This window comes from Corvus moneduloides, chromosome 2 (assembly GCF_009650955.1).
Source record: "Corvus moneduloides isolate bCorMon1 chromosome 2, bCorMon1.pri, whole genome shotgun sequence".
Lineage (NCBI taxonomy): Eukaryota > Metazoa > Chordata > Aves > Passeriformes > Corvidae > Corvus > Corvus moneduloides.
This window is the reverse complement of record NC_045477.1, coordinates 94,483,750-94,498,459: the sequence shown is the minus strand read 5'-3', so window position 1 is coordinate 94,498,459 and position 14,710 is coordinate 94,483,750.

The window sequence follows — 14,710 nt, the reverse complement described above, 5'->3', positions numbered from 1 at the left end:
TTATTCTTCTTACATATAAATATAAGTAAGCTGTGTAGGACATAAGAATTTTCATACAGCCCATATATTGAGGGTGAAGTGGACAAGTGGACAAGTTTTGATATTAACAGCAAGTCCAGGAAAGGCTGAGTCCTAGGAGAAAGGTCTGATTCTTTAATTAGAGCAGAAGTGAATTAGAATTCCTTGGCTGAGGAAAAGACAGTTCTTGTGATGGGATTTGGAAATAGTCAAGAGTAATTATCAAGCGGTTGGCTTCAACAAGGAGCTGTAGAGGAAAAGGCAAAGTTTCTATTTTCAGTGTTCGTTTAACATAACCCTTTATTCTGTTTGCAGCCCACATGATGACGCAACATCCCTCCATTTATATTCCCAGATTTTGAATCATAAAAACATTAATTCACCTCTTAATTATTCATTTAGGAGTTTCTTTGTTGGGCTCTCAGGAGTACTATATTAGGCATTTCTTTTGTAAAACGCAGATTTGAAATGTAAGAGGAATGAAGACTTAGTCTCCTTTGTAAAACTACAGAGAATTTTAGTGAAAACCATATGAAAACAGACAAACCTTCAATTAAAAAAAATGAGTTTCCAAAAACACAGACTGCTAGACTCATGCTCTCTGCATATCTCTTTTCAAATATGGATCTAGTCTTTTCAGATAAAAATGGAATAGGAGAAAGAAAAGTGTAACTTCCGAATACTGTAAAAACACACATGACTTTAACAAAATTCTGACAGGTATATAAAACAATGATATCTTTTCATATCAGAAAGATTTTGTAAAAAACAAAGAGATTTATTAGCCTTGGAGATATTTTGCTCACATTTCACAATATGATCAAGAGATTCTGTGAAGCTTTTTGAGGATAAATTTTGTTGTAAAGAGAGTGCCTAAATAGATCTTATTGCCTTGTAGTCCTTACTCGTAATAAAGAAAGATGACATTGAGAACAGTGTAATAGGCACTAAGAACTGTGCACCGTTTTATACTACAGTGTTAATGATGGTTTAGATTTGTCTGGAAGCATACTTTATAGCTCTTTATTTAATGACACCCTCACTCTTTTCAGTTTTATTATATTCAATGGGTTCCCCAGTACAAGAAATACATGGGCCTGTTAGAATGCATCCAGAGGAGGGCCATGAAAATGATCAGAAGGATGAAGCATCTTACTTACGAAGACAGGCTGAGAGAGGTGGGTTGTTCAGGCTCTGGGAAGATGGTATTGTGGCCCTCTGGAACTTACCAGAGGCTTCTAAGATGGATGGAAAGACAGGTTTTTTATCAGGGCCTATATTGATATAGAGGGATAATATTTTTAAACTGAAAAGGTTTAGATCAACTATCAGGAAGAAATTCTTTGCTGTGCGAGTATCAAGACACGGGAACAGGTGCCCAGAAAAGCTGTGGATGCCCCATCCCTGGAAGTGTTTGAGGCCAGGTTGGATGGGGTTTTGAGCAACCTGTTCTAGGGGGAGGTGTCTCAGCCCATGACAGTGGGGTTGGAACTAGATGGTCTTTAAGGTCCCTTCAAATCAAAACCATTCTGTGATTCTATCATTCTACAGTGATGGCAAAAACTACTGTCCTCCCTCTTCTTAGCTCCAAGAGTCCAAATAGCATCACACAGAACAGAAGCTGCAGTGAAAACAAGTACCAAGAAAATCTGTATTTCTTTTAAACAGAAATGCAAAAATCACACTATAGGCTTGACTTTTAATTTTTTTCCTGACAAACAGTCTTCAGTGATTCCCTCAGTCATAGTGAACAAAAGGAAAATTTGCAATCATAATCTACTGATAAAAAGAAAAAAAACCATGGTTGCCACAATCCTCTATTTCCCTAAGCATCTAAGTGATAATTTTATCTGAGCTGCTTCTGAACCTTAGTAAAAAATTTGGTAAATCTGGATGTGATTAAGAATTCACTTCTTTTTTAAAATAAACAGATTAAAAAGTCTGGAACTCGCTTTCAAAGATCAAGAGATGTCCAGTTACAATACAAAAAGGTGAAAAAGAATCTCACTTGTATCATCAGTAGCTTCTCGACCTGTCTACAAGGATACATATACTGTAACATCTTGCAGGTTTACCTCCTGGGTATATTTACACGCAACTTTATCATGCCATTGCAAAGGTGCAATTTTATGGAAAACTGTGATATGCATTAGAGATTTTATTAAGCATTAGATTACCTTTCTCACATATATCATGAGAATAGATCAAGATGTGAAGATCGAGACTCTCTTAAGTGACATCACACTGCAGCTATATTTATATAGGTTGCTTTCCTTTCCTGGAGAGAAATTTTACTGAGGGCATTTTGTCAATATTTCATGACAACAGAAGCAGAAAATTACAGACCAGGCTGAACTTTATATCTATTCTCCAAGCAGACCTAGGTGACCAGCTTGGGGTTTTATCCCTAATGAAACACAAAGAAATTTTCATGGCTCAGTATGTATTCTATTTCAAATTGGAAAGCAGATTTCTTCAGGAAAACTGTAGCTATTCATTGCTGTATCATACACGTGTAATAAGCCTGTGTGTATGTAGAGCATTGAGAAATCTACCCATACAGATTATATCCACCTATACATAGATAGATCTGCTACATTTAGTTCTTTTCAGGTTACAATAAAGATGCAAAAGCATGTGTGTGGGAAGGGCTTCTACTGACAGTGGCTGAAAAAAAGAGAAGTGAATAAAGTGGAAATGCTGTGCTTACCAGCTCCCACTGTTCAGGCCACAGAGGGTCACTGAACTGCAGTTCATTTCCTATTCCACTCTCTGACTCCAACACTTTGAAGACTGCTGTAGGGATGTAATCATTCTTCTCGTGCTCGAGTGAAAACCACACAGAAAGATCAGTCATTTGCCTGCCCTGTTATTCACCCTCTTCCTCTTTTCATTTTTTTTCTGCTGTTTTAATCTATTTGTAAAGATCATTATTTCTTTGAAATAGTTTTAAATTTAGATTTTTTTGTTATAAAATGATCTTATGATAACAACTGATTACTTTCTGAATTCTATATGTTACATACTTCACAATGCTAAGCTCTTCCAGTGGTATCTTTTACATGCTTTTTTTTTGAGATTCAGTTCTCAGAAATACCATTTTCTAAAGGCTCAGGTTTATCCTGAACATCTTATATTATCCATCGCAAATAACAAGTATCTTCAATGAGCAAAATTTAATAGATCCAAAGTTACAAGAATAAACACAGAACAAGGGAAAATGAATGTCATGAAAAATTAATATATATTTTCAAATGTTTTCTTGCAGTGGGATGATTGACACCTTAGATAAGATGACTTTAGTATGTGTGATGGAATTACTGGTGTTGGAAAACTAGTATTTTCAGTTTAATGTTTCTTCTCTTCCAGTGTAAGACACTGGGATCACAAAACATCTGGGTGATGGAGGCCTTGGGGAGATTGTAAGACTGCACAACACACTTAGCATTGTGGTTTTTTCCATGGTGGCACTACTAATCCTGACACAAGTAGATCATCCCAAATGACTGCAGCTTCACGGCAGGGCTATGGAGAAGCCTGTCTTCATGCTGCTGATGAATAAACCTTGCTGCATAAAGCTGAGTAAGCCTTGTGTACACCACATGGTGAGACTCATTCTCTCTCTGTGGGGCCATGATGTTACTGAGCAGCTGAGTGCAGAATCTGACTCTGAGAATACCCTTTGTCACTGTTACTACATTCTCAGTCACTGCATTTCATCCTTTGGGAGCTCAGCTACTACACTCTGTTCAAAACAGAGACGGACAAAATTTATCACAGAAAACAAAGAGATCTTAGGTAAAAGGGAGGTGAGGTAAAACCTGTAAGATCATGGGGCTGGGCTCTGCCTCTCACTCTGTGATTCTGCCTGGGAGCTGTTCGATAATGTTGTCAGACCCAAACCCTTGGTAGGGCAGGCCCTGCGATTGAGAAATTTAGGCAATCCTGAGATTTCCCTTGTAGCTCTGACATCTAGCTGCCTGATCGGTGAAAAGCAAAAGAAGATGCAATAAAATTAAGACCCAGACAGAAAAATCTGATGTCTTAACTACTGGAAAAAAATCTTCAAGCATTAGCAAAATGGTGTCCATTTCTACTTATTGTGAATGTTTGTCCTTGTGTTACTTTAATTCACTTAGCTGTATTAGGAAATTGTCCCCCAAACCCATGAAACACCTGAAATGTTCATTCCTGTAACACAGCAACAGGCTCTTAAAACATTTTTAGTAGACTATTGTTCTTACAATTTTTACCACCCCTTGTCAAAATAAATCAAACTGTGATAATCTCCATAAGCACTTTAAAAGGATTAAAATTATGGGGAATCATTTTATATACCAAATTACTTTGTATATTTCTATTCTCTTGAATGAGAGGGGAAAATGAATTGGAAATCAAAAGAGGGAATTGCTCTTTTGATATCAGCATTTTCTTTTCTATGGGTGTAATTAAATAGATCTTAGAAGAGTGAGATGCAGAAAGGAGAGGAAAGAGGTAAAAAAGTAGAAAGGGACAAAGGGAGATGGTGATAAAAGGTATTCTATGGCCAGAATTAAAATATTTACACATCATCTTAAATCTCCGAAAGACACAATACATCAGGTTCTCATCTCAGGATTGCTGTAGTCTGCAGAAGACCACTGATAAGTCTGAAGGACTGTCCAGGTAACTTTAATGCCACTGTCACTGACACCCCAGAAAAAAGGCAGTCTGGATGGTGAAAGACAGAGAGGAGGACAGGAGACCAGAGAAGTGTGTGGCTGAAGTATTCCTACCACAGACTCTTTGTTCTCTGCTTATGGACTAGTTCCCAAGAGACCTGACACACAGGACAGATCCCACACAGCTGCTCTGAGCTGTTACTGGTCTCAAGTACAAAGACTCCCACCTCTGGTGGTCTTTGTTGCTAAGCTGTGCCCAGCAAATACTAAGAAACATCAGATCTAGGCTGCTAGAACAACCCGTTATGGCTTCAGGAAGTAAAATTTTATAATATCAAAAGGAAAGACTAGGATCAAGATGCAGAAAAAATATTCTATAGGCAGGTGGAAAAAGTCTCACAATTGCCACCACCTGTAGCATGAGGGACTTCCAATTCCCAGACATCTGCTGAAAACGCAACACAGTAGAGAGGAAACAGACCAGGAGGTTCCTGGAGTGCATGGAAGAGAACTACCTGACACAGATGGTGAGGGAGCCAGCTAGGGAAGGCTCCACACTGGATCAGCTGTTTGTGAACAGTGATGGTTGATGTGATGGTCAAAGGGTCTGTTGGCCAGAGATCACAAAATGACAGAATTTTCAATTTTTTAAGAAGCAAGGACAGGAGCCAGCAGAACTGCCACTTTAGACCTCCAGATGGACAGACCTCTTTAGGCAACTGGTTGAGAGAGCCCCTTGGGAGGCAGTCCTGAGGGGAAAAGGAGTCCAGGAAGGCGGGACATTCTGGAAGAATAAAATCTTAAAGAGGCAGGAGCAGATTGCCCCCATGTGCCAAAAAGATGACCCAGCAGGGAGGCAGACCAGCCTTGTTGAACAGAGAACTTTGGCTGGAACTCAGGAAACAAGACAAAAGTTTATGGCCTTTGGAGAAAGGGGCAGGCAACTCAGGAGGACTGCAACGATGTTGTGAGGTTATGCAGGGAGAAAATTCAAAGCCCAGCTAGAACTTAATTTGGTTTCTTCTGCAAAAGGCAACAAAGAATGCTTCTATATATACATCATCAACAAAAGGAGAGCTGAGGAGAATCTCTATCCTTTATTTGATTGAGAAAGGAACAGAGTGAAAAAAGATAAGGAAAAGGCTAAGGTGCCTAACGTCTTCATGCCTCACTCTTTAACAGCAAAACCAAATGTTCTCCAGGTACCTGGCCTCTGAGATGAAATACAGGGACAGGGAGCAGAATGAGTTGAAATGGTCAGTAACCAGTTGCACCACAGAAATCTATGGGGCCAGATGGGATCCACCCAAATGTAATGAGTGAGCTGGTGGAAATGCCACCAAGCCACTTTCCATCATTTACCAGGAGTCCTGGCTAAGCAGGGAGGTCCCAGTTGGCTGGAAGATGGCAAATGTGATGCCCATCTTCAAGAAGGGTTGAAAGGAGGATATGGGTAACTACAGGCCTGTGAGCCTGAACTTAGTGCTGGAGAAGATCATCTTGAGTGTCACTACATGGTGCATACAGGACAGCCAGGGGATCAGGCACAGGCAGCACAAACATGATATGAAATGCGTATCGCGCTGGACCAACCTGATCTCCTCCTGTGACAAGGTGACATGTTTAGTGCATGAGGGAAAGCTCTGCAGAGGGATATGGACCAGCTGGATCGATGGGCCATGACCAGTTGTATGAGGTTCAAGAAGGCCAAGTGCTGGACCCTTTACTTGGATCACAACAACCCCAGGCAGTGCTGCAGGCTTGGGGCAGAGTGAGTGGAAAGATGCCTGTTGGAAAAGGTCCCAGGGTGCTGGTTTTCAGCCACTGAACATGAGCCAGCGTGTGCCCAGGTGGACTAAAGCCACTGGCATCCTGGCCTGTATTGAAAATAATGTGGCCAGCAGGATGAGGGTAGTGATTGTCCCTCTGTACTTGGCAATGGTGATACCACACCTCAAATCCTGTGTTCAGTTTTGTGCTGCTCACTATCCCAAACACACTGAGGTGCTGCAGCATTTCCAGAGAAGGGCAACAGAGCTGGTGCAGGATCTGGAGCACAAGTCCTATGAGGAGAAGCTGAGGGAGCTGAGATTGTTTATCCTGGAGAAAAAGACTCTGAGACAGGACCTAGACAACTCTCTGAAAGGAAGTTATAGCCAGGTTGGGGTTGGTTTCTTATCCTAAGTGATAAGCGACAAGATGAGAGGAAATGGGACTCATGCTATGCCAGAGATTTAGACTGGATATTAGGAACAATTTCTTTGTGGAGAGGGTTGTCAAGCATTGGAACAGCATGTCAAAGGAAGTGTCAGAGTCACCATTCCTGGAAAGTGTTCAAGAAATGCAAATATGGCACTCTGGGACATGGTTTAGTGGTGGACTTGGTTAACAGTTGGACTTGATGGTCTAAGAGGTCCTTTCCAGCCTAAGCGATTCTATGACTCTGTGTTTCTGTGAACATACATATGGGGTTTTATCTGGAATACTATCATTATGTAGTCATAATCCTAATACTCAAGTACCTTGGGCTACATCCTACGCTTGTGTATGGAAATAATGCATTTGGACAGTGACAAGTGACTTATATGAGAGGATGTTTGGAAAATATTAGCAAGACAATCTGTGTGGCTGAAAAGTAATGTACAGGCACCATGAAGTATTAGGCAGTTTGCCTTTTTTCTTCTGCTACTCCAATTCAGAAAAAGTTCCTATAATAATGTCTGGTTCATTGGACATCCAAGATTAGGTGCAAACAAATGCCTCTGCATAAACTCTAAGCTTTTTAGAGCAAAGCATGTGTTTAGGCGAGATAGAAGTACTGGAGTGAGAAAGAAGAAATTCCCAGGTTGCAGTGAATATGGAGATGCATCTTTCGATCTCTATGTATCATAATATCTACTCTTTCACAGAAGTAAAACATTGCTCAACAACACATTTATTTTTCCCAGACTTCCTTCTTCTTTCATTTTGATGTAAAAATTGAGATATAACAAGCATTCTAAGTACATCCAGATTTGAAGAACCAAGAAACAAAATTTTCCTTTCCTCTTTAAATCTTCCTTCTGTCACACCATTAATTTTATGCAGCTGAAGGATGTGTGTAGGAATGTAAAATGTCTTGGGAAACTTGGAAATAAAAAAATCAAGCTGAAAATAGTGAGGTGAGGCACTACTGATGAGGGTTAAGACCACATTTTAGGAGCAATGAGATGTCATTTGCCCTCTTTATATCTGACAGGTGTCTATCTTTAAAAAAAAACATTCAAAGTGGTTGTAATCTGATATAATATAGCTTCAATTGTCCAGGAACTTCAGATGACAAAAAGGATTTTGAGAGATACATGAAATGTATCTCACTATGAAAAAGGAAGTCTAGTAACCCTACTTAGCTAATTTTCTCTACCTGCAAATAAAAAGTACCTAAAGTAGGAGGGAAAATCAGGTATGAAGCTGGAAAGTTGAAATGTAAAACAATTTGAAAAAGTTAAAGATGAAGATCCAGGGGAAATCTGAAGTCTGTCCAAAGAACCTGAAGATAAAGAGAGTTTATTATTGGTGAAATCCCCTCTGTACTTTCCACGGGAGATACCAAGTAATGAGCTAATCTGACAGCAGATGAATGATACAGTGCATTTCCTAGGGACTCAAAAGAAAGTTCATTTATAATGTTTGAATAGAAGGTAGCTCTCACTGAGGAAAAATGGTACTGAAAAATTAAACTCTTCTAGTGAAATGTTCTGTCAGATAGACTGGGATTAGGATTATGATATGGCAGGGACATATGCCAGTTTGGATAATAACTGATATATGCTTTAAATCGGAGAGGGAGAAGAGACTCTCCAGAGGAGGAGCCACATACACACAAACATACACTCTCAAAAAATTACCTCAGGATTCCAGGAAGCAGACTTCCCCTTTCATGCATCTTGGGTTTTTTATAAATTTATCTGGTTTCCTTATAGTAGCAAGGGAAAAGGTGAATTGCGTGGTTATGTCCTGGCACCCATCTGGTTTGATGATATGTCTGATCCATTTCTATGCTACACTTTTTCAGGCACCTTTTCCTAGTGTTTCTGGGAAATATTGACAACATTTTTCTTCCCTTGTAAAGTTTTTTAATCACTGAACTTAAGAATTTTCCTCATAAAAGGTTAAATTCTGTCAAAGATTTGCTTTCACAAAATTCATTGAATTCACTTTTTTTGTGGTTATACTCTTATGCAGGCTGACCAAACTGTTCTGGTGTTTGTATTTAACAATATGGATAACTGCAGAAGCAGAATATTTTAACTGGACGGAAAAAGGTATTTGCTGAGTGAATTTCACTCCTGTGGGAGAGACTAGTGCAATAGAACTACATTCAACTTGCAGGCAAACACAAAAAAAAAAAAAAAAAAAAAGAAACAAAGAAGCAATAAAAAGTGAATGTATGTGCACATATGTACTGCCACATAAAACGACTTTAAAAACTCCCACTATTGTGTCTCATTAAATATGTCATAAGCTGTAAAAGAGCTAAAATCCCTCTAATACATATGCCTGAATGAGGAAGAAGTATTTTCTCAAAACTATGTACTCGTTTTTACCAACAAAACCTTTAAGGAATAGAAAGAAAAGAGCAGACAGAAAGGAAGGGTGTTGAGACCCAAACTGTATCAACCAAATGGAGCAAGTGCTAAAATTGCTGAGAAAATTCAAGATGCAAACCAAATCCAGTAGAATTTCAAAGTAAATGACTGGTTTCCACATCCTTTTTCTGCCACCCTGTACATAAGGATAAATCTGAGGATTCCCAGATTTGCTGAAAAAAAAAAAAGGCAGCCTGACTTAACAGAGAAATCCACTAAGATAGTAAACTTCAGGTGCATTTTGTAATACTATTTCTTTTCATGAGTCTTGAAAATCCCAGGGTGCTAAAATGTTATTTTCATTTTTGGAAAGGCTCATTTCAGGAGTCTTAGTTATTTTTCTTTCCTTTCTTCTTCCTGCTGAGAAACACACTATGGATGGGAAGATAATTAGAAACACAAAGGGACAGAGCTAGAAACAAAAATTTAGTGCTAGGTGACATTTTATCTCTCTCCTAGCTGAAGAATTTGTTCTTGCTGTACTGGAGCTCATATTTTAGGACAGTGGAAAAAGTAATTCAGGGCAACTTACATGGATTTTTTTTCAATACAAAGTAAAATCTACTCATAGAAATCTTTCTGCAGACTACAGGAAGCAACAAATACTACAGGAACAGCCTATGTATTAATCAAGAAACATATCTGACTGAAAGTGAGACACGAAGAGAGAGAAGGAAAAAGAAAGCATTCTAAATGAAATGGCTTAAATATGTAGACGATCCAGGGTCATACTACACTGACTTTGTTTTCTTGCTTAATGAGCACAGATGTGTCAAGTAGAACTTATACCCAACAGGTTTAATTAAAATACTTGCATACACGTGCATGCACACATTTACACACATGCATGCACACACACACACACTCACAGAGGAAAAATAAGCAAGGAAATTCTTTCCGATAGCCAGTTTCAAGAATACAACTGTTCTCCTGTGCTAGAAGCTATTGGCAGCCAAATAAAATATCAGTGTTCCACTAGGAAATGGTTAGTCAAACAGAAAGTGCAATGAATCTGCAGCTGATGAATATAAGGATTTCTCCATGAAATCCCCTGTGTCAGAAATTATTATAGAGGCTTTCTGTAGTTTAGGACATTCCCAAGACTGGTTACTCAGTGTTATGTAAATGACAAATGGTTAGAAAAAAATAACTTGGAACAGATGAATAAGGCATTTGGTTCGTAGGAAAAGGGATCAATATAGTTTTGACTAGAGGCTTGAAGTAACTTCTTGTGTTAAAAATAGCAACACTACAGTTCCCTTCCTGTGGCTATCATTATATCAATTTATAGACATTAAAATATGTTTCAGCAAGTGTAAAGAGTTAAAAGGTGTTTCCTTGCAAAACAGATGGACTAAATGTCCCTGATCTTTTGCTTTTTACAAAGCATTATTTAGTACATGGATATCAGAATTACTACCTTTTATTCCAATCATTTTTGTTCTTCTGGTATGAATGATTGGGAAAAAATTACTGACGCATATTAATACTGATTCAGCAACTTGTTTGGTGGGAGACACCTTTAGGGCTTTTTGTGTTATCCTTTAAAGAGGCTACCAAAGACTGAATTTACAGGCCCTACACAGATGTGTCTAGGGAAGGTTGAAAGAAGGTTTTTCCGTTCACCACCCACACTCCATGCAAGAACCAAATGTAAGCAGTTCCCAAAGAGCTGATGAGAACCAAAAGGAGTGCAGATCGCCAGGGAGTGGTGTATGAAATGCAGACCCATTGCGTGCTGGGTCTGAAAGGGAAGGAGAGATATTTTTGACATAAAGCAGTCAACTTCAGAGTCTCATAATTGGGGGAAATGGAGTGGTGAATGTAGCTCAATATTCATAGAGCAAAGGAAAAGATCTGTGTACAGTAACTCCTGTCTTGACTCACAGATCTCAAATGCCTGATCTAACCTGTGGTTCTCTGCATTCAAATGGATATTGACAAAGTCACTGCATAACCAAATAAACAAAGAATAAAAATATAATAAGAATTTCAAAATTTGACCTTAGAACAGGCAATCCTCTCAGTTGTATTTTCTGTTTATGGATGTATGAATAGCCCACTCATCACTGGAACATCCACATTTTTGTTTTCAGATGTTCTGCATGTCTTTGACCAGGCTCTTTTCTCAATAAGATGTATGTTACTTTTAAACCCCTAGTGACTTCTGTCTTTCTATCCTATTTAGAGCCACTTTCCTAGCCTTCAATACAGTAAATCCATTTGTGTGATATGCCTTTAATACAAGAGGGCTAGGGAACCACATTGTTTTCGAAATATGGTTTCACTGGCTTCTTACATAGCGCTAGGATATTTCCTCTGACTTAGGTTCAATACCTCCATTTATACGTCTCATTTTTGTTTGCTTTTCTTTCTTTTTTTTTTTTTTTCACCCTCAACTGCTGTTAAGCACCAGGCCAACTATGTTTTAGTTTTATTCACCACCCCATCCCTCCCCCCCACTTCCCCTACTCCCATCCTGAACTACTGAGTGTATGGTCATGAACAGACTGTGTTTTTTGGGTTCAGCATAACTCACACACTATTTTGTTCTTCTGACTGCAAACTTGCTGTGGTATGGATCAGATTATCACCAGAGCTGAGTGAACCAATTTGGATTAAATTAACAGAACCATTCCTCGCCTCACACAGATCTTTGTTTGAAGTTTGAAAATGTCAGCTTAATTTTTATTCACCTGCTGCTCACTTCCTGGTTTTGGTCAGGACTGGAATGCTACAGTATTAGGAGAAATTATGCTCCTTTGATATTTTTCAGAAGAAATGGAAAGAGGAAATTGGAGATGAAGGATGGTCTTATGGTTAAAGAAACTGAACAAGGACTCTTGAGATAAAGGTTTAATACCAGTTTGTGCCACAGGCTAACTTTATGATTCCAGTCAACTGTCAGAAATGGAGAAATTGCACACTACTGGATCAGATCACTGGTCCATCTAACCATTTATCACCTCTCAGTATCTCCTTGTGTCAGCTTTATGGAAAGATGCAGGTCTCTGAAAAAAGCAGGTATAACACGCCTACAAGGGAAGTTTGTCCCAACACATTATGCTCTGGGGCATTCTACCCCCTTCTACAATTCTTAGCTGTTTCTAAATCCCAACATTTTGCTTATTTTCTTGGCTGCTGCTCCGCATAGTGCAGAGATCTTCATTGAGCTGTCAAGTCTTTTTTTCTGAGTTGTTACAGCTGTTTTCTCTTGTTCTGCCCCTGTGATCAATGGGGGCTTTCTTGACACTGTCATCTTGTCTGGTCAATGCCCAGAACTGGAGGCCTTATAATTTCCCAGAACTCAGCAACTGCATGACTCAGAGCATGTGGTTATAATTGTGGCACAGTCCTTTTTCTTTCTCCGCTAGTTACAGTGCTTGAGCATGAATGATGTGTTCAAATGCTGCCTGGGATTTGAAAGGAACACTCCAACACCATTCTTTTCTTCAAACAATAGGTACTTCTATGATCGAGGTATTGTTCCCCAGCCTTTTAGACCATGACCACTGTTATCCAGGTTGTTATAAATGAAAGGTTATTATAGCTCTCTAACAACTCCTGGAAAAGTGTCTGGCTGCTGCAAAACATAGCTGTTAGAGTTCTCATACTCATATGAGAAGGGTTTTCTCCTTCATCTTGTGCCTAAAACCTCTGTTGATAAGCAAAGGAAGACCCCGTATGGGGAACAAGGAGCCCATACCTCATTGCTTGGGGGTAAAATATCACACATCAAAAAGAAATCTCTGCTCATTTCACAATGCTCTGAAGAGTTCTGTTCCACATCATCTATGATTTGCTGCCCTGTGACAATCTGGTATGTGACGGAGGACCACTGCCATGAGTGTAACTAAAACGATACAACCCTTTGGTCATTCTCACTGCTTTTTCTGTGAACCACTCAGACTATCTGGACCACATTTCAATGTTACTTCTCATGCTGAATATTTTCCTGGGCAAACATTATCAGTGTTTCAAGGAATCAGATGCTATTCATTGTCTCAAAAAAAGAAAAAGACATAGTCTAATTTTGTTTCTATGTCAGGTTCTCTTCCATCACTTTTAACCTTTCTTTATACTGGAAATGATGCCTTGGGACCTTGTTCATGATCTGCCAACAGTATTGCCTTGATTCATAAAGGGTGTAGGGATGGAAGACACAGCTCTTAGGAACAGCTATTCTCCTGTCCAAGGGCAAGGATAGGAAAAAGGCTAGATGATAGGAGGAGATGAGGAAGAGCTACACTGATTACACTAGACTTTTACTGCTGCATGCCTGCTGTCTTAGGTTACATTTAAACTGCTGAAAACACGCCCATCTACTCTTGAATGACAAGACTCCCTTTCCATCTACTGTGTGGAGGGGGACTGGGTTTAAAGTTGAAATTTTGTTGAGAAGTGCAAACAGATCTAGAAACTCAGATCAGCTTTCAACTCAGTAACGAATCCAAAGGGATCTTTCATCAAGATGGAGAGGCCAAAAACTTATTTTGCCTGCCCTGGGTGCTAATGGCATGGTATCAGCGAGTCACTAGCCTCCTCTTGGCCATACAGTGCTTGAAGGGGAGAACTGAAACCCTGTGTCATGCTCTTCTCTGGGCAGTACCCAGAAGTAGACACTGTCCAGTTTCCCAGAACTCAGTCATTCTATGACTCACCACATACTGTTGTAATTGTGGCTGTCAAGCCTCTCAGTCTCTTTCTACATAGTTCTGAAGGCCAGCTTATCTGCCCAAATAGTGTATGAAAGAAACATAGGATGTTAAAAAGCAGAGACACTTTTTGTCTTAGAAAAGCATGTTAGGCACAGATAGAATCTAGGCACAAATGGTTGCCATTAGTAATATTTTGATACTGCAGCCATGTTGTGATTGCAAGGAAGCATGAAAATTAACATTGCTGTAGTTGTATTAGTAAAGGTGATGAGCCAAGTGCCATTTGGGGTCACATGCAAGAGCCGCAGATGTCACAGAACAGGTGATGAGCCTGGTATCCAGCACACACTGAATGACAGAGAAACCACAGGATGGCTTGCAGTACTGTCAAGGGTTTCTCTCAAGACTCCTAGCAAACACTAAAGGTTCAAAGGTCTTAAGATTCAAATCCACTTTCTCCAGTGCATGCAAAAATTAGTTTTCCGCAAATATTCTATAGTTTAGAAACCCGATATGTAACTCATGCTGAACCTGGTCTCTGTCTTCCCCACTTAGCAGGTTTCCTACTCAATAATTATTTGTGGTTTTGCAGCTTTAGCTCTGCATTTTTTCCAATACCTAGGGATTTCTTTTTCCCATCCATGTCTCTGGAGCAGGTGCAGCATAATCTGCTGCAGGAACTCCTTGTCACTTTCTAGGGACCCTTCATTCATCTCATCTTTCAGGAAGAAGGAAAGATGATCAG